This window comes from Pipistrellus hanaki (genome assembly GCF_964339955.1).
Source record: "Pipistrellus hanaki genome assembly, chromosome: 1".
Taxonomy (NCBI): domain Eukaryota; kingdom Metazoa; phylum Chordata; class Mammalia; order Chiroptera; family Vespertilionidae; genus Pipistrellus; species Pipistrellus hanaki.
This window is the reverse complement of record NC_140503.1, coordinates 57,468,578-57,488,071: the sequence shown is the minus strand read 5'-3', so window position 1 is coordinate 57,488,071 and position 19,494 is coordinate 57,468,578.

The window sequence follows — 19,494 nt, the reverse complement described above, 5'->3', positions numbered from 1 at the left end:
TCACTGTATGAGGACAAAGGGTTTAGGAATGTTGGTCCCCGATTTGCTAACTAATTCTGTGGCCTTCGCCATTTTAACTGGCTTGGTCACTTGGTTCTTTGGTCCTGTGTCTATCAATGCCCTGACTCAGTGGCTGTTCAAGTGCGGTGCACAGAACTCAAATGGCTCTGTGAAGTCACGACAAACTGCTCTAGGATGTAATGAGAGATCTGAGCTATTCTCTAGGTGGGACTCCGCTTCTATTCTCCCTTCAATCAGAACAATTCAACCTTTGCTTATTTTATATATTTGAGCTTTTGGATCTGAAGCTCTCTGGTGGATGATGCTGAGGCTCTGAAAGTCTGTAGACTGCCCTTAATCCATCTCCTTGGCTGATTGTTACTAAACTCAGTGTTTCTATTATAGTTTTAGCATGACAATACTGTACAACTTTAAAATGAATGCAAGTTTTACAGGTAAGCAACCAAAGCACCAGCAGCACCCTTTAAGGAAGGTCAGTGTTAGAAGGAACTGTGGGATGATGCAGTGTACGGAGCATGCTTATCAAGTGTGCACTTATTGATAATGATGATGACACAAGTATTCTGACAGAAGCAAGATATTTTGGGGGTATGCGTGTTCTTTTCCGCTGTAGTGCATTTTTATTTTTGTCATATTTCCCCAAACAATAAGTGAAGACAACATTAATATTCATGAGAGGTTGCAGGGAGAAAATGTTGAGTTTCTTTTGCTCTCAGGGACACAAACCACTGAAGAGAGGATGTTGAAAACTCATAGTTGGAGAATAAAACAGCAACAACAATAATAACCGTCTACCTAATTCTCCAGGGTACGTTAAAAACACACAAGGCTGTGTGTCTCATAATACATTTATGAGAGTTAAAGCACATTGCAGGGCCCGTATCCCATCTTTATGTGTCTTATTTTGACCCCTGCGGTATACCAGAACCCATTCAAAACTTCTTAAACATAAGCAAAAACTTGAACTTGGGGCACTGTAATATTAATTAAAATTAGTTGCCAATATTTATATTTCTCCAGTAGGTTGAGCTTTTCTTAAGAAGAAGAAATCCAAGTTTTCCAAAGAGCCTACCATAGTATTTCATAGCATTTTGCCCATACTTGGAACTCAGTGCATGTTTGTCAAAGTATAAAGGTAAGGGAAGTGTAGATCAGAACTTCAGCTTAAGGCATAGCAGCATTTTTAACAGCATTTCTGCAGAACCCTAGTAGACTTTTTAGCTCAGGTTACAGGCAGCCATGCTTGGGCTGGGTGGGGCCAGTGAAAACTGCCTTGCCTCTGCATACCCACAGTTCAACTAATGAGTTAGTTGAGAACTGATGAAAACTTTCATTCCATGCAACAGGAAAGGTGATCCTCCACTCTGCAGATTCACTAACAAGTAAAAAAAACACAGGCATATCAACTGAAAAGTCCTTCAGTTTTCATGCCTTATAAAGTTATATCTCTTTAAAGGAGCTATCCTCTAATACTCCCCAGATTATTTTAATGAACAGCCAGGATTGAGAAACATGAAGACTTAGAAAGAATGCTGTCCAAGCATCCAAGACCAAAGCTCAGGTCTTTCTATGGACAGTTACTCTTAATCACAGCGATTTTCAACCAGTATGCACAAGAATTTTTAAAGCATTCAATACCTGAATATTAAGTCAGGTGCACTGGCCTCTTTTCCCTTAGATTGTAAAATAAAAAGTGTCAACAAGGAACAGAACAATAGCCATCCAGTGTGACAGAATCAAAAGTACACTTATTTTGTTTATTGATTAAGGTATCACATATGTGTCCTTATCTCCCCCTCCTCACTCATGCCCTCAACCCCCTGTTGTCTGTGTCCATTGGTTAGGCTAATATGCATGCATACAGGTCCTTTGGTTACTTTGCTCCCTTACCACCACACTCCCCTACTTTCCCTCTGAGGTTTGATAGTCTAAAAGCTGCTTCTCTGTCTCTGGATCTGTTTTTGTTCCATCAGTTTATGTTGTTCATTATTTTCCATACATGACTGAGATCATGTGATATTTATCTTTCTCTGTCTTATTTCACTTAGCATAATGCTTTCCAGTTCCATCCATGCTATTGCAAATGTTAAGACTTCCTTCTTTTTTACTGCAGCATAGTATTCCACTGTGTAGATGTACCACAGTTTTTTAATCCACTCATCTGCTGACGGGCACCTAGGCTGTTTCCAAGTCTTGGCTATTGTAAATTGTGCTGCTATGAACATATCCTTTCTGATTAGTGTTTCTGTTTTCTTGGGATATATTCCTAGAAGTGGGATCACTGGGTCAAATAGGAGTTCCATTTTTAGTTTTTTGAGGAAACTTCATACTGTTCTCCATAATAGCTGCACCAGTCTGCGTTCCCACCAGCAGTGCACAAGGGTTTCTTTTTCTCTGCATCCTCACCAGCCCTTGATGTTTGTTGATTTGTTGATGACAGGTGTGAGATGGTACTGCACTGTCATTTTGATTTGCATCTCTTGATGATTCGTGACTTTGAGCATGTTTTCATATTTTTTGTCAGATTGTGCACCACAGAATTTTAGTAATTAGTTTATGTGTGCCATGAGATAAAAATGGTTGAAAACCACTGCTTTACGGTATTAAGTTTGGAGCCTGGCTGTAGGAGCCAGACTGTCGGGTTTGAGAAGTTAGCCTCTGTGTATAATTTTCCATATGGTAAATGGGCATGATACTATTACTTGACTCAGAGAGTTATTATGAACATTAAATATATATGTAAGGCATAAATACTATATAAGAAAGGACTTAGTACTGGCCTATTGTAAATCTTATAAGAGTATTTGCTATTATTGTGTTTTTATTCACCTTATCTAAGCTTCAGTTACTTCATCTTTAAAGTGAGGTTATTATTTTACTTTAAAGGTTACATGAGATTTTCAAATAATATTTTTAAAATCCATGACATGTCATAAATCTTTATTTAGTGAAAGCTCTTATTTTTATAGCATTATTATAAGTTCTGAGCTCAGTTATAGGATGTGTAGTTAGAATAAGCCTAATGTCCTTTTACATACAGAGTGATTTTTCATCCCCCAAAAGGGGCACAGAAAATGTAAGAGTTTAGTACAGCCATGCTGCTGAATTTGGATAAACTCTTTAACGTTCCTGGGTTTCAGATTAGTCTTAGGTAAAGTGAATAGTGGAGTTAAGATGAGGAGTCAATGCACTAGTACAATAAAGCACTTAGTACAACACCTCTGGTTGCTCAGGGAATCTTATATCCTTACTCTCCTTATCTGTAACATAAAGCCTCTCAGAGGATTTTAGGGAGAGTGGGAGAGAGAGGGAAAGACAGAGAGAAACATCAATGTGAGAGAAACACATCATTTGGTTGCCTCCTGACTACGTCCTTGGCTGGAGAGGAGTCTGCAACTGGGAATGGAACCTGGGACTCTTCAGTCCAGGCTCTATCAACTGAGCTAAACTGGCTAGGGCTATTTTTTTCTTTTCCTTTTCTTTTAAAGATCATTTCCAACTTCAGTATTTGACCTTCATATAATATTGTAGATTTGGTATACTTCATGCTTGTCATCAACATGGAATTTTGCATCTTTGTTTCTTATGTCATCAGGGGAATTTTAGTTAAACAAAACAGTATTTTAATGTTATTAAATATTAACATTTTATGTTCTCAAAATTGGTTAAACCAGATTGCTCTGACTATGGAGAAAAGGGCAGATATTTGAAACATGTACATAATCATCACCATTTGCCAAAAATTCAAATTCATTGATTAGTCACGGCCAAACATGTTGAGATCATCCAAGGATTTAGGGAAATTAATCCAATTATATGACTATATTTCCTTTGTGAATCCTATTGGGGAAAATAGAATATGAAAACATAAATGTGGCTCAGAGAGAAATCTTTTAAGCCAAAAACATTATGAAAGGTTTTGCTATAATCCATTCAGAAATTCTGAAAGGTAGGTTAGATGTATCGTCCTTGCTTAACCACTGAGGAAATTAAAACACCAAAAGAATAAGAGATTCATCTATCTCCTAGCACTGCAGGGACAGAGCCGGGATTAGAATGCAGATGGCACTGTTATCCAGATTTATGTAAAGCATTGTGCAATCCAAAATGTATGTTAAAAAAACCCCAAACATTCTGACTGTTAAATGGTCATGTTGGAGTGTATTTTTCCCCTCTTACTTTTCAATAACACTATTCAGCTATTTAACTCTGGTACGCATTCTAAGAACCACAGAATGTCAAACATGTAAAAGGCCTTGGGAATTAGAATCCACCCCCCAGATTTCACAAAGGAAATTGTTATAAGGAAGAAAGGGAAAGGGAAAAATAGTTTGCATGGCTAGACAATACATAAGTGGTCACCCCCTGTAGGGTAAAAAGTCCCTATGTGTTTTTTGTTTGTTTAAATTTTACTTCCAAATATATTCTAAGGCAAAATATATTGAGAGGAAATATTGCAGATATGACTCAGAGTTGGGCTTCATTTAGATTATAGAGCCATTAGGCTAGGGAGCAGGGCGGGGGGTCGGGGGGAGGGAAGAAAGGAAGGGTGTCAGGGATACAGGGGTGTAAATACTAGTTTGGCTATCCACTACCTATGAGACCTTGGGCAAGTCACTTAATTAGACTGGAATCCTAAACCTACCCTTACAATGGGCCTAAAACTAGTACCTACTTCACAATGTTGTTGTCACAGTGTTGCTACAAGGAGCTGACTCGGGATACCACAGGTTAATAATAATTGCAACGTGTGCCAAAACCGGTTTGGCTCAGTGGATAGAGCATCCGCCTGTGGACTGAAGGGTCCCAGGTTTGATTCTGGTCAAGGGCATGTACCTTGGTTGTGGGCACATCCCCAGTGGGGGATGTGCAGGAGGCAGCTGATCAATGTTTCTCTCTCATCAATGTTTCTAACTCACTATACCTCTCCCTTCCTCTCTGTAAAAAATCAATAAAATATTTTTAAAAAAGTAATTGCAAGGTGTTATTATTATAAGTAACATGGATTTAGATAGGTTGAGGTATTAACTCATTCTTACCTGATGATCTAGGTTTACATTCTGTGGTTGCTTACCAGAGTTTTTAAGGTTCTCAAAGCTGAGCTGCTTAATCAAAATTTTCTTCCCAGTTGTTCCTTTGAGTTTTGCATAATACTTTATAAACTTAGGTCAGGCTCAATCAAGTAAGTCTTCATTCTAATTAATGACTTATGGTTGGTATGTAATGAAGCAGGAGCCATAGGGCATATGCATATATATGCAAACTTTGAGGGTCAGGAATTAAGTTTTGTTAAGTCTGCAAGAAACCGTATTTGAGTGAAGCTGCAAATGAATGGTAATTTGCTAAAGGGTCTGAATGGGAAAAACAATTACAGAGAAAAGATTACTGATATCCTTAAAATCAACTATATATGCTGGATTAGAAATACATTTTTTTCGAATATATTTGTATTGATTTGAGAGTTGTAAACATCAGTGATGAGAGAGAATCATTGATTGGTTGCCTCCTGCAGGCTCCCTACTGGGGATCGAGTCCAAAATCCAGGCATGTGCCCTGACTGAGAATTGAACCATGACCTCCTGGGTGCATAGGTTGATACTCAACACTGAGCGAACACTGGCCGGCTGAAATACATTTCTTTTTAATAATATTACTTTTGATTAAAAGAGCAATCCATGATCATTATAGACAGTTTAGAGAAGTATAGGTAATCATGTTGCCAAGAATGTATATTGACTTTTACTGTAGTACATTATTCATGAAAATATATTATGCATAGTATATCTATATACCAACCATATAAACATTTTTTTGAAAACTTAAGTTAAACTTTTTTTTTTTTTGTATAGCAGTTATGGTCTATAGCTAAACCTCTTTCTAATAGATTGTTTGAGGATGGAGTAGCCATACATACCTTCCTAAACCTTCCCAATGTGAACTTGCAGCACATTGGAATCACATTCGAGCAAGCATTTATCATATTTGCAAAACTATTGAGCACCTTTGTTTCTGTTTTGTTGTTTGTTTATTTATTTATTTTGAGCTGCTAGGGGAAAATGAGAATCTCCAGGCCTGAGTGGGTTTGGAATTTGGAAAGCCAACTGGGGAGAAAGTCCATATTCACACAAAAAAGTGGAAGAAGAGTCAAAGTAGAACAAACAGCAAACAGTAAAAACCAGAGTAGGACAGCTCACATGTGCATACCTCAGCTGGTAAACAGGTTGGTTTGACTTCATTCTCAAAGTCCACTTACCTCTCATGGAATCAAGTTATGAACTGGTTATTTGTGTGTGGTTTGTGTTCTAATACAACTAACTTATTACACCCTCACTATTTATGTTAAATGTTTAAGAACATGGAAGGAAAGAACTGGGACAATGTAATTTTCTTTTTTTTAAATAGAAATTTAAGGGGAAAAAATTGAAATGATCTTATAGGGACCCAGCTCTTTGGGAAGAATTGATTTGAACTTGAATAGCTGAATGGTAGGAAGAAATGGAAATTTTTATTAGGCTAATTCAAATCAGTACAATTATGTACAAAACAGGCAATAATAGTTACAATTTGAAACATACCAGAAAATAAGAAGAACCCTAGCAGGCTTGGCTCAGTGGATAGGATGTTGGCCTGCAGACTAAAGGGTTGCAGGTTTAATTCTGGTCAAGGGCATATTCCTGGGTTGTGGGCTTGATCCCCAGCTGATCAATGATTCTCACTCATCATTGATTGACATTTCTCTGTCTTTCTCCCTCTCCCTTCCTTTCTGAAATCAATAAAAATATTTTTTAAAAGTGAACTAAGTTTTTAAGTAGGAATGGAGCATAATAAAATGGCAGACAGTTTTTACTGCTCTGTATACAATGCCTTGATATGGAAAATGACTTTAAGTGACAGAGCCCAATAAAGTGATATCTCTGTTGTGTGCATTTATGCCCTGGTAAATGGTTGTTATAATGAGCCTGGAAAAGGAAACCAATAAATATGTAGATTGTTCTTGTTTAGTTTACTTAATGTACAGTATTGGTTGAGAAACAGAATTTCATTCATCCATTTAGTTATTTAGTCATTCATTTGTATTTCATCAAAAATGTTTTTGAATACCTTTTATGTTCTAGGCTGCATTTTATGTGCTATAGATACACAGATACAGCAATGGACAAAACTGACAAAAGTATTTACTTGCATGAAGTTTATCATCTCAGTGGGTAATATGGAAAATAAGCAAATGAATGCATAATATGATATCAGGTATGAAGTGGTTTGAAGGAAAACAAGGCAAAGGAAGGGTTAGAAAGTATGTGGTTTGGTAGTATAGATGGAACATTTGAACTAGAGAGGAGAGCCAACAGTAAACTCAGGAAAATGAACCTCATGAATACTGACTAAGCATTGGGATGGGCCATGGGAGAAGCTGACAAACTTAACTTCAGGATGAAGAGGTCAGAGCATGGGGAAGTGTGAGTGAGCAGCACCAGTTTTAGGTTCAGGAAGATCTGAGTTTGAATCATTTTCATTGAATAAGAACTTTGCAACTTTGGTTAAGTTACTTCAACTCTATGAGCCTCAGTTTCATCAACTGTAAAGGAGAATTTTTTTTCCTGCATGATTGTTAAGGATTTATTATGTATGATTTAATCTTTTTTTAAATATCCTTACCTCATTTGTTTATTATATCTTGTATGTTGTAAAGTGCTTTATAAATATTAACCCATTTAATGCTTACAATAACCATGTGGTAGATACTGTTATTGCCCTCATTATACATAAGTGAAAGCTGAGGTACAATCAAGTTAGGTGACTTGCCCAAGTTTGCATAGCTAAGTGATGGAGCCATATTTCAAACTCCTAGGAAGCCTGACTCACTGATCCAAGCCCTTAAACACTGTACCTACCTACCCACCACAACATTTTAGGGCTTTACTTTCCTCAAATATGAAATGAAGGAGCTAGAGTAGATAGTATCTCAGGACAGTCCATTCACTTGGTATGATCAGTAAGTACAGTGAAAAAGTAGATTTTATCTGGGAAGTAAGGCCAGGACAGCTGGACAGGGCCAGGTGTTCGGGAATGTCAGCTTCTTGCCACATCTCAGAATGATCTAAAATACCTGGATATCTAGACTGATAAGGAAGGTGCCCTGCTATTATAGACCCATCTTATTACCCACAACCTTTCATGAATGTGCCAATTTTGCTCATGCCTAGTATGAAATGCAGCTTGGCACAGACAAGTTGATGATCTTTGTGATGCTTATTCTGAGAACTTTATCCTCTTGTTTTCAGAGATGTGTTTGTGTTCTAAACATTAAATACTAAAAGGTGAAAGAGAATCCTAAGCATAATAAATCGCAAACATAGAGAGTAAATATCCATCAAGAAAAAAAATGTGTGTGTGTGATTAGCAGAGGGGCAAGTGTGGGGGTTGCAAGGATACAGGGACATGACAGAATCATAGGCATGCCTCATGGGAAAGGAAAAGTCATAAGAAGTTGAAGCTGCTTTCAGGGGTCAGACGGTTTCTCATGATCCTTCTCCCATCTCTCTGCTATATGTTCCGCTCCCACATTCACATGAACTTTCAGCAACCTTTCATAAAGCTTTAAGGAAACAAGGCTGCTCTAGTTGGTTTCCTAACAGGAAACAAATTCACCCCAGACTGTTCAGATAAAAAATGAATGATTGGGGACCACTAGCAGAGGCGTGGGCAGAGTTAAATGCACAAACAAAGGTTAGAAACACTCCCAGAAACTACCAACCAAGGGGAAACCCCTCTTATCATGGATCATAACCACTGATATCAGAAGCACTGATGGAGAAAACGTAGTAAAAGCATCACTGTACACACACTTCCTTGCCTATTTATGACTCTATCCACCTAATACTTTCTTACTCCTTTGACGTGCCTTAATTTCTTCTGGTGTCCAAACCTATAGTTAGTCTGTATATGTGCAGCTGGAATAATAGTTAAAATTTTATTCTAAATATATGAGGAGAAATTACCCAAGTTTTAAAATTCTATCTGGCATTTCATCATTCGTGAGATTATCAGAGCCTGCCGGGTCAATTAGCTTTTGATAGACCATTTGCAGTGTGAAATGTACTGTGAACTGTGTCAGACTTTGAGGTCAAGAGGGAAGGGATGAAGTTTTAATCCCCTTCATTGACTATGGTTATGTTGACTTCCTAAACCTCACGTCCTCATCTATAGAATATATAAAGTAGTATTTATAGGGCTGGTCTGAGAAGCAAATGTTCAAAGCTGTGACATTGTTCTGAAAAATTCAGGGTACCAGGCAAATGCATGCACCATGATCTCCACATAGCCTTGAACCCAAAGGAACCCAAATTGAACAAACTATTTTTTATTTATTTTTATTTTTTTTATTTTTATTTTTATTTTTTTAGCAAAAACAGGTGACAAAATATAAGCCCAATGAAAATCGGAGACTATTTATTCTTCTATATTCCTAAATCAAAAAAAAGAAGCTTGATTTCCCATATTCTAATTTTCAGCAAAGTAATTAATAATTATAAAGGAAACATAACAGCTATCATCCAACAAAGCATCAAATCCCATTATTATGCAAAGAGTGAGGCAAATGCTTACAGAAAAACACTCAGAAGTAATGAAACACAGATTTTGTGGGTATAGGAACATCCAGCAGTCAGGGTCATTTCCTGCCAAGCAAAGAGCACAATTTACTCCGAAGTACCCAGAAGGCACAGCTGTTTATATGGGCTGGGATAATGAATGTTTGTAATGATTACATTAAATTATCACGGAAAGGTCAGATTATGTTTACTCAAGACAGCGGGGATATACATTATGTATTCTAGAAAGAAACTCATTTAAAATGGTTAAAATTTTAATGATATTGGGAGACTTAGAGAGTTATTTGGAAAACAGCTCTTAATAGCTGAAGTTTTATTAGACTAGTTCACTGATTTACAGTGCAGAATGTTGGACATGACAATCAGTCATTTTCTGGCTTCCTAAGATAGTATAGTTACAGAATTGAGTATGAAGGAACAGTAGCCTCCCAAGTGCTGGGTGTCCTGTCATCTCGCGTAAAGAAGTTTGGCTAACCCTGGCTTAAAACTTGAGACTTTCAGTGTCACAGCCAAGGGGAGTTGAGCAGATTTATGACATGTGTGCTTAACAACAATTGAACAGTGGGCTAGCAGTGTTCTAGGATATTACAGTGGGCATACCTAATAATAGTTCAACTGTGTTGCCTGTGGTTCATTTGCATATTTATTAAATATTCATGAGTGCCTTACTCTATGCCAGGCATAGAATGTTAGTCCTGTGTTAGTACTGGGTACACGAAAGTAACCGTTAACTTGAAAAAATAGTTGTTTTACTTTTTTTGTGAGTTCATTATAAACTCTCTGTCCCATATCCACCCCACCACACACACTTCATGAAGGTGAGAAGGTGGCATCCTGGGTTCTAGGCCTTCTTATGTTCTATGTTCTAGCAAAGAGCTCAGTCTTGTGATCTAGAAGACCTATAATATATTCAGGGAGATAAGGGGCTAGGCTGTGGGCTTAGGGACCAAAAGGTGGCTGATTCTATGTCCCAAAAGGGGAAAGGACCAGAGTAAGGGCATGGAGAAAGGTGGCATAGAAAAGCTACTCATCTTGATTCAAACTGCTTGGCCAAATGAGGATGGGGAAGGGGTTCTGTGAGGAGAGGAGTTTTGTCTTTAATCAGACCACATGGATTGGTTAATAAGCTCAGCCATAAAAAAGATGAAATATTGCTATTTGTGGCAACATGACTGGATCTTGAGAATGTCATGCTAAGTGAAGTAAGTTAGACAGGAAAGAACAAGGACCATACAATTTTACTCATGTGTGGTATATAAAACAGAAAGCAACAAACAAACAAAGCAAACAAACTCAAAGATACAGACAACAGAAAGGTGGTTAGCAGAGGGGAAGGAGGGTGGGGGAGAATGAAGAGGGTGAAAGAGGCAAATATATGATGTCAGAAGGAAACTAGTCTCTGGGTGGAGAGCACACATTGAAGTAAACACACATTGTATTCTAAAGGTGTACACCTGGAATGTATACCAATGTCATCCCAATAAATTTAATTAAAAGAAAAAAGTCCAACCTGTAGCCAAACTGGATTAAAGGTAAAGCTCAGGGGACAAGGTCTTGAATCCTGATATTAACAAACAGAAAAAAATAAAATGTTAAAAAATAAGCTTCTCAACAAGCAGCTCAAAGAACTAAGCACACAGACACACCCCATACTTCTGTAAGTCTGAACATCCTGGGACTGTCAAACAGAAAACACAGTGCTTAGCAGGGCAGGATCCTAGTGAGGATTTGGACAACATTTAATTTAAATTTAAAACATAAAATAAAGATATATTCATACACTTGACAGCTGTAAAGCACATTTATATCCATTAGAAATGAGTAAGTGAAGCATCCTGCCTTAGAGGAGCTTGTAGTTTAGAAAGATAATTCCCATAAAACTAATCTCTCTGCCGGACTTCTTACCTGCAGGGTCTCCAATCTACCCTGTTATCCTGCAAGGTGTGGGATTGTCTGTATTTTATACCTAAAGGAACATACAGGGTGATTTATATATTAATGAAACTGTACATAAGTCATGACATACTGTGGATAAAATGTGGCAGTTCTGCCTTCACTAGCCCTCAGTTTGAACTTGATCTTTAAGGAACCAAAGGAGAAAATGGTCTCCACTGAGCCCTGAAGGTCTGCCCCCAAGTGAGTGAGAACTAGAAGGGATGAAGGCCACCATGTGGGGCTTACCTCTGTCTCAGGCCAAGTGGTATGGACCCTCCCAGGAACAGATGCATGCTTCATTTAAAAATTTCCCAGTTGCCTTTTCAGAAAGGTGGAGGGATGGATGACTTGGAGAGAATCCTCTCTCTGGTTTGTAATGCAAAAGATATGATGTGTAACACTGGTGCATTAAAACGTATAGGCTCCTTGATTCATATTTACATATTGTTTTTCATTTTGAAGCACAAGATCAAAGCTACCAGAGCAATTCCCAGAGGGAGCAAAAACAAAGGGATAAGCCTGAAAGTGCCAGAAACCCTATATACAAGATAAATGGCAGTTAAAAGTAGCCAGAGGCCTTTCCTTTTCCAAAAGCAGACTTCTAGTTAAATAGACCTTAGCGCTCCACTAGTCTAGCCTTCCTCAGAACTGCAGGCGTTGTTTGTCCAACATTCCTGGTATCAATTTATCCTGCCTGAACTCATCCTCTACTTTGTGAGACAAATTGATTATCAGGAAACATGTTGCCTTGGAAGTTCTACTCATAACTCTTGTTTCTAGGACATAATATCTACTTCCCCTACTACATGACAGCCCTCAAAGACTAGTTTAAAGATTACAATGACCAACTGTTCCCCCGAAATACTTCGGTTCAGGTTTCTTCAAACATGTCATCCTGTTTGTTCTTTTCTGATTGTGCTGCTATTTCCAGTTTCCTTCCTAAATTGTATGTAAGGCACTCAAGATATAATCTGAGTAGAAGTATCGCTTATTTCATACTTTATTTTATTTCCAAATGACATATTGTTTCAAACAATATATTATAAAAATCCAGTTGATGCAAAGAAAATAGTCCTAACCAAATGTTCTCCATCCAGAACTAACTAGTTTTAACATTTGATGATCATTTTAAACATTTTTCCATGCACATAGGCAGTTTGCAGTATTTGTAAATTATATCTTAAACATCTCCACTTTTTTTTTCTTCTCTATTTTCTACTGCATACATTCTGATAAATGTGTAGTTATACTTCATTTGGGTTAAATTTGCATTTCCCTGATGGCTAAGGATGATGAACCTCTTTTCATGTGTTTATTTGCCATCTGTATATCCTCTTCAGTGAATATCCACTTCAGAAATCTCTGTTAATGTATTTGTCCTTATTTTAATTAGATTTCTAAAAAATTCACTGTTGAGTTTTAGGATGTCTTTGTATAGATATTAGTCCTTTTTTTGTATATGTGCTTTGTAAATATTTTCTGCTTTCCTTCGTATTTTATATTTTCATCCTCTTCACATGGTATTTCACAATTGTAACAATTATAAAATTTATTGTTTTTAATTTTACTTATTTTTTTATGGATCATCTCTTAGATGTCAAGTCTAAGTACTCTTTGCTTAGTCCTTTTTTAAGATGTTTTCCTATGGTTCTTTTTAAAAAAATATATGTTATTTATGTTATATCTTTAAGTCTGTGATCCATTATGAATTAATTTTTGTGTAAGGTATGAGATTTAGATTGAGGTTTATATTTATTACCTATGTATACCCAGTTAATTTAGCATCTATTTATTGAAAAGACTATCTTTCTTCCATGGAATTGTTATTTCACCATTTTCATCAGGTAAACATTTTTATGTGTTTGTTTCTGAGTTCTATAGTATGTCCCATTGATCTTTGTGTCTATTCTTCCACTAATACCACAGGGCTTGATTAATGTAACTAAAGAGTAAGTCTTAATATTGGTTAGAATAATTCTTCCCGCTTTATTCTTTTTTGTCAAGACCGTTTTAGCTATTGTAGGGTCTGTGTCTTACTATATGAATTTTAAAATAAACCTATCTTATTCTTAAAAAAAAGAAAAAGAAAATCAAAACTTGCTGGGATTTGTTAAAATTGCATTAAATCTATAAATCAAATTTGGAAGAATGAATATCCTTAGTATGGTTAGTCTTTCACTCCATGAGTATGGTATGTCTTTGCATTTATTTAGGTTTTCAATATTTCATTCATCACCATTTTTTAATTTAAAGCATGCACATTCTATAACAATTTTGTAAGTGTACTAGAGGCCCAATGCATGAGTATACTAGAGACCCAGTACCGGCTTCCCTCACTGCAGTCCACTTGTCAGTGGGCCTGGGCCTCCCTATTTGGGGGATCCTGGTGCCCCCCGATTGATTGACCCACCAGCTGGTGGCCTGCACCTCCCTCTGCATGGTGATTATGGGGCAATGGTGGGGGCCCCCAACCAATCACATCACACCCGCCTTGGCTGGCCTGGTGACAGTGGGTATCATAGTGTAGTCATCTGGATGGTTGTCTGGATGGTCATTCCACTGTTCAGCCATTTGGTCGATTTGCATATTATGCTTTTATTATATAGAATAGAAATATGATTGATATTTGTATGTTGGTCTTGTATCCTGTGACGATTGCTGGAAGCACTTAATAAATCTAGATTTTTTAAATAGATTCCTTTGGGTTTCTTATGTACAAAATCATGTCATTTACACATCAGAACAGTTTTAGTTCTTTCTTTCTTATCTGTATGATGTTTGCTTTGGTTTTTATTTCCTCTTATCATGCTAGTTAGACCTTCCAGTACTATTTTGAATAGTAATGATTAAAAACAAATTTTTCCATCATATGGAAAAGCACTTTGTTTTTTGATTTTTTTATATCTTACATAATAATAGGCAAACATATAAATTGACCATACCTCCACTATACCACCAGTCAATCAGGAGTGTTATGCAAATTAACCCAACAGAATGGTGGTTAATTTACACGCACAAGCACCTAGTGATGGGGGTGGGTGAGATGCTTGCATGTCACCATGGCGACGATGCAGGCATTCTGCCCCACCCCTGGTCTCTCAGGGCCCCTGGGCAGCCTGAGAAGGCAGGGCTGGAGCAGAAAGAGATGGCTCCTGGAGCAGAAAGGGGTGGGCTGGAGTGGAAAGGTGATGCTGGCAGCCAGGGGAAGGAAAGCCCATTCTAGCACAAATCTTCGTGCATTGGGCTTCTAGTTAAGTATAATGTTAGTTGAGGGTTATTTTCACATGCTGTTTATCAAGTGCAAGTAATTCCCTCTATTCCTAACTTTTATCATGAATGGGTGTTGGATATTGTCAAGTGTTTTTTCAATGTTAATTGATATAATTTAAGTTTTGTTCTTTAGCTTGTTGATATAGTGGATTATATGAATTAATTTGTTAATTAAAATTGCCTTGACTTTCTAGAATAAATTCTACTTGATAAAGGTACATATTTTTATACATTGTTGATATTTTTATACATTGTTGAATTTGGTTTGCCAATATTTTATTGAGAATTTGTGTGTTTAAATTTATGAGTTATATGTTCTGTATTTTTTGTTTGTTTTGTCTTTGTTTAATTTTAAGATTAGGGTAATATTGACTTCATAAAGTGAGTTGAGAAGTATTCCCTCTTCTATTTTATGAAAAAGATTTGTAGAATTGATGTTAATTCTCCATTAACTGTTTTATAAAAGTGTCCAGTGAAACCAGCTGAAAGTGGAAATCTCTTGTTGTAGACGTTTTAATTATAATTTTTTTTTCTTTTCTTATGGTTATAGTACATTTCAGGTCATCTATTTCTTTTTGGTTTAGTTTTGGTAGTTGTGTGTGTGTTTTTTAGGAAAGTTTCCATTTCTACTAACTTGTCAAATTTATGAGTGGACAATCCTGATATTGAAAATCTGTCTTTTAAAAAAATTTTTCAGCTTGTTAGAGGTCTGTTAATACAATAATTTAAAAAAACAAACAAACAACAAAACACACACACATACACAAAAACAAATTTAAAATACCCTGCTTTTAGTTTCATTGCTTTTCTCTGTTGCTTTCATGTTTTTAATGTCTTTAACTTCTGCTCTTATCTTTATTATTTCCCTTTTCTGCATGTGTTAACTTTATTTTTCCTTCCCCCCCCCTAATTTATATAGAAACTTAGATTATTGATTTGAGACCCTTCCTCATGTGTAATGTAATCATTTAGTGTTATGTATTTCCCTCTCACCACTGCCTAAGCTTCATCTCACCTCTTTTAATATGTTGTATTTTCTTTTACTCATGTGTTTTTGGTAGACTTCTTCTTTGAACCATGGGCTATTGAGAAGTGTATTGTTTAAAGATTTTCCTATTGTCCCTCCTGCCAAATGAAAGATAACCTCCACTCAGGAGCTAACATGAGAGGGAGCCTTGTGTTCTTGGCTACATGTCTGTATTGGGGTTCTGTCTTACGGAGCTGCACGGGGAAAAGGAAGGAGCAGGCAATGGTTATAATATCAGACTTTGGCTGTTCTTACCATGTTTTTGTAGATTTTCTTTAATAAATATTTCCTCATATTCTGCATATAATTGGTCAATTTCTAGATAATGTAAATAATATTTTTAAATAATTTACACCAGTTTGGGAAGCAGGCCCACAGAACTCCTCTGTATATCATTCCAGAGGCAGAAACAGCTTCAGTAATTTTAAACATGTCTTTTTTCATTCCTCACTTCCTTATTTTGCTTTATGTCTTGGTTGCTACATGTGATCACTGAATTGTTTGTTTTTTCAAAAAGAGGTGATTTTTTTCCTCTGAGAGTTTTCACAATCGAGAATATCTGCCTTTTGTATTTGTACTTGAATAAGAATAGCCACTTAAAAGAGTCTTGATGTTTACATTATTTTTCCTGAGAACTTTATAGAACTGCTTCTGTTGTCTTTTGACATTAAAGGATGTTATAGAAAAGTCTGGAACTTTTTTTTTTTCACTTTGCACTTGGAAGTATCAACTTTTTAAAAAAGATTATCTTTAATGTTGAAAGTTTTACAGATGTTCCCTCCCCACCTCCACATTGACTCTCTCTACCCCTCTTCTTCGCACTCCCAAGCTATTACCACAATCTATATATAGAAAAGCCTAAGTGACTGAACAACAGAATGACTGAATGGCCAGTCAACTGATAGCTATGAAGTGCACTGACCACCAGGGGACAGATGTTCAACACAGGAGCTGCCCCAGTGGTCAGTGAACTCCCACAGACAACCTCCCTTAGCCACTCCCCGTGGCCAGCCAACTTCCCACACCCTGATTAGTCCAGATCGCAGGCCAGGCTGAGAGACCCCACCTGTGCATGAATTCATGCACTGGGCCTCCAATATGAATATAATATGGTTAATCTCTCTCCTCCCTTACCTCTGAAATTCATCAGTCTATTGCATGCTTCAGTGCCTATGGATCTATTTTGTTCTATCTTTTTTTAAAAAAAAAATTCTGGAATTTAAGGAACTTATTGAGAATATATTTTAAATTTAACTATTTACCAGTACATCCTGATGTATATTGTATCCTTTCAATCTATGGATTCCCCCCCCCGCCTTATTTCAGAGAACATTTCTGATGTTTTGGAATATTTTTTCTAATTTACTTATTGGATTATTTAATTAGGACATACCAGTTTTCCATATTGAATTACCTATATTCGTTATATCTATAATATTTTCAATATTTGTGTGAATCTTCTTGAATTTTATTTTTGTATATCACCCTGGTTATTTCAAAACTCGAATCTATTCTTTTTATTTTTTATTTTATTTTATTGTTTAAATATTACAAATAGTAGTACATACACCTTCTTTTTTTACCCATTGACTTTCCCCTGTTTAATCTATTCTTTATTTTTTTCTCAGTTTTTAGATACTCGATAGTGTTTTGATTCTCCATCTTTTTTCCTTAACTTGGCAGTTCCTATATCTATTTTTAAAAATTTGTTGTCTTATCTTTTTGAGCTGATGTTTCACTCATTTAAAATTCTTATTGAGTTTTGGAGCACAAAGCAACATTCCATATTTTGCTACTTTTTCTTTGTATTTGTTTTCCAACTGGATTCTTTGATTGCCTTAAATTTTATGTTTTTTTTACCTTTACTTCTTTTTTTTAATTGCATAATTCTCATGCTTTTCTGCTTTCATTTTTCTCAGCTTTATATCATTTGTTTTATTTAGATTCTTACTATTTATACTACAGTATTCAAACCAGAGTTATTGGTTGGTCTCACTTGGAGACTTATTAGAAATGAAGAATCAAAAATTCCACCCAGGATCTATTGAAACAGAATCTGCATTTCAACAAAGATTCCCAGGTGATCCTTATACAAATTTATACTGGAGAGGCACTGCTCAAACTTTACTGCATATTGAAGTAGACTGGGAGGTTTAAAGACCACTAATTCCTGACCAGATATTCTGACTTAATCAATATGGAATATGGCCAAGATATGAGCTGTTTTATTTTATTTTTTATAATAAATTTATTGGGGTGACATTGGCCAATATGATCATATAGCAGGAAATTGTGATAACCCCAGACTGAGACCTTCCATTTATTTCTGATATTGTGTAGGTTACTTCTTTTTTATCATTTGTCTCAATCTGGTTAGTGTGTCATCTTTTTCTTTCTTCCTTCTTCTGTACACACCCACAAAGTGGGTATTGCTATCTATTTATTCTGTAATTTGAGAGTGAGTATTAAGATGAAGATAGAAGGGAAGGAGGAGTAGTTCAGCTATGAATGGTGAACCTTGGATTCAGCTCTTTCTCCTGAGATCCCATTAAATGTATAACTTCACCAGTCAGGGATGGATCTCAATTCTTATGTATGTCATCTTTGAAAATAGCAAATATTTAGGTTTATTCCATTGGAATGCTGGAGCTTTCACTCTTAAGGATTAAGAGTCCTATTCTCATCTCACAATAACCTATGCATCTTCTAGACCTACTTCTTCCTGTATTGTATGAAGTTACTGAATAATTTTTAGGATTTGTTGACTTCTTAGTACTACTTCTGTGGATTGATGATGGGATTAGAAGCTATATTAATCCATGTTATAACAGAATTTTTAGTTTTATTTTTTTAATATTTAACACTCAAAGTTTGCCACTACTCAATTATTTACTGCTGGTGAATTTTTACTCTTTTTTTCTTTCATCTTATTACAGAATTGAAGTGCCCTGCTTAATTTTGCCATTAATCTAGATGCTCTATGGCTACCCATGCAGTATAAATTTGCATTTGTGTTTTGAACAAATATACTTAGCATTTATTGGTACACATTAGATTGTAAACTGTAGTGGAGAGTCAGAATTTCTTATTTCTTAATTTATAATTTATTATTACCCAAGGATATGTTTATTGGCTTTAGAAAGAAAAAGAGAGAAGCATTAATGTAAGAAACATTAATTTGAAAGAGAAGCATCGATCAGTTGCCTCCCATACGTACCACAACAGAGGTTTGAACCCACAGCCTTTTGGTGTATGGTGTGATGCTCCAATCCATTGAACAACCTGGCTAGGACTCCAGTCCGAATTTCATTAAATTCAACTACTTTATATTTGATTTTAGAAGTTTTTTTATATTATGCCTTTATTATCAATGATTTAATTTAAAGACTTATTATTAGTTTACTCAAGCAATGTAGATCTATTTCTCAATCTTATAATTATAAATATTGTGAAACTGTGTATGCACTATAGCACATATATAAAAATAATTTGTCTTTCAAATAAAGTACCTACGTATTCAGGAGTATTCATGTTGATGCTATTGTGAATACAATAGATGAGATCTAACCAAGCATAAAAATAGCTGATTTAGAATTTAAATAACAATGTAGCTTATTACTGGGGAAAGAA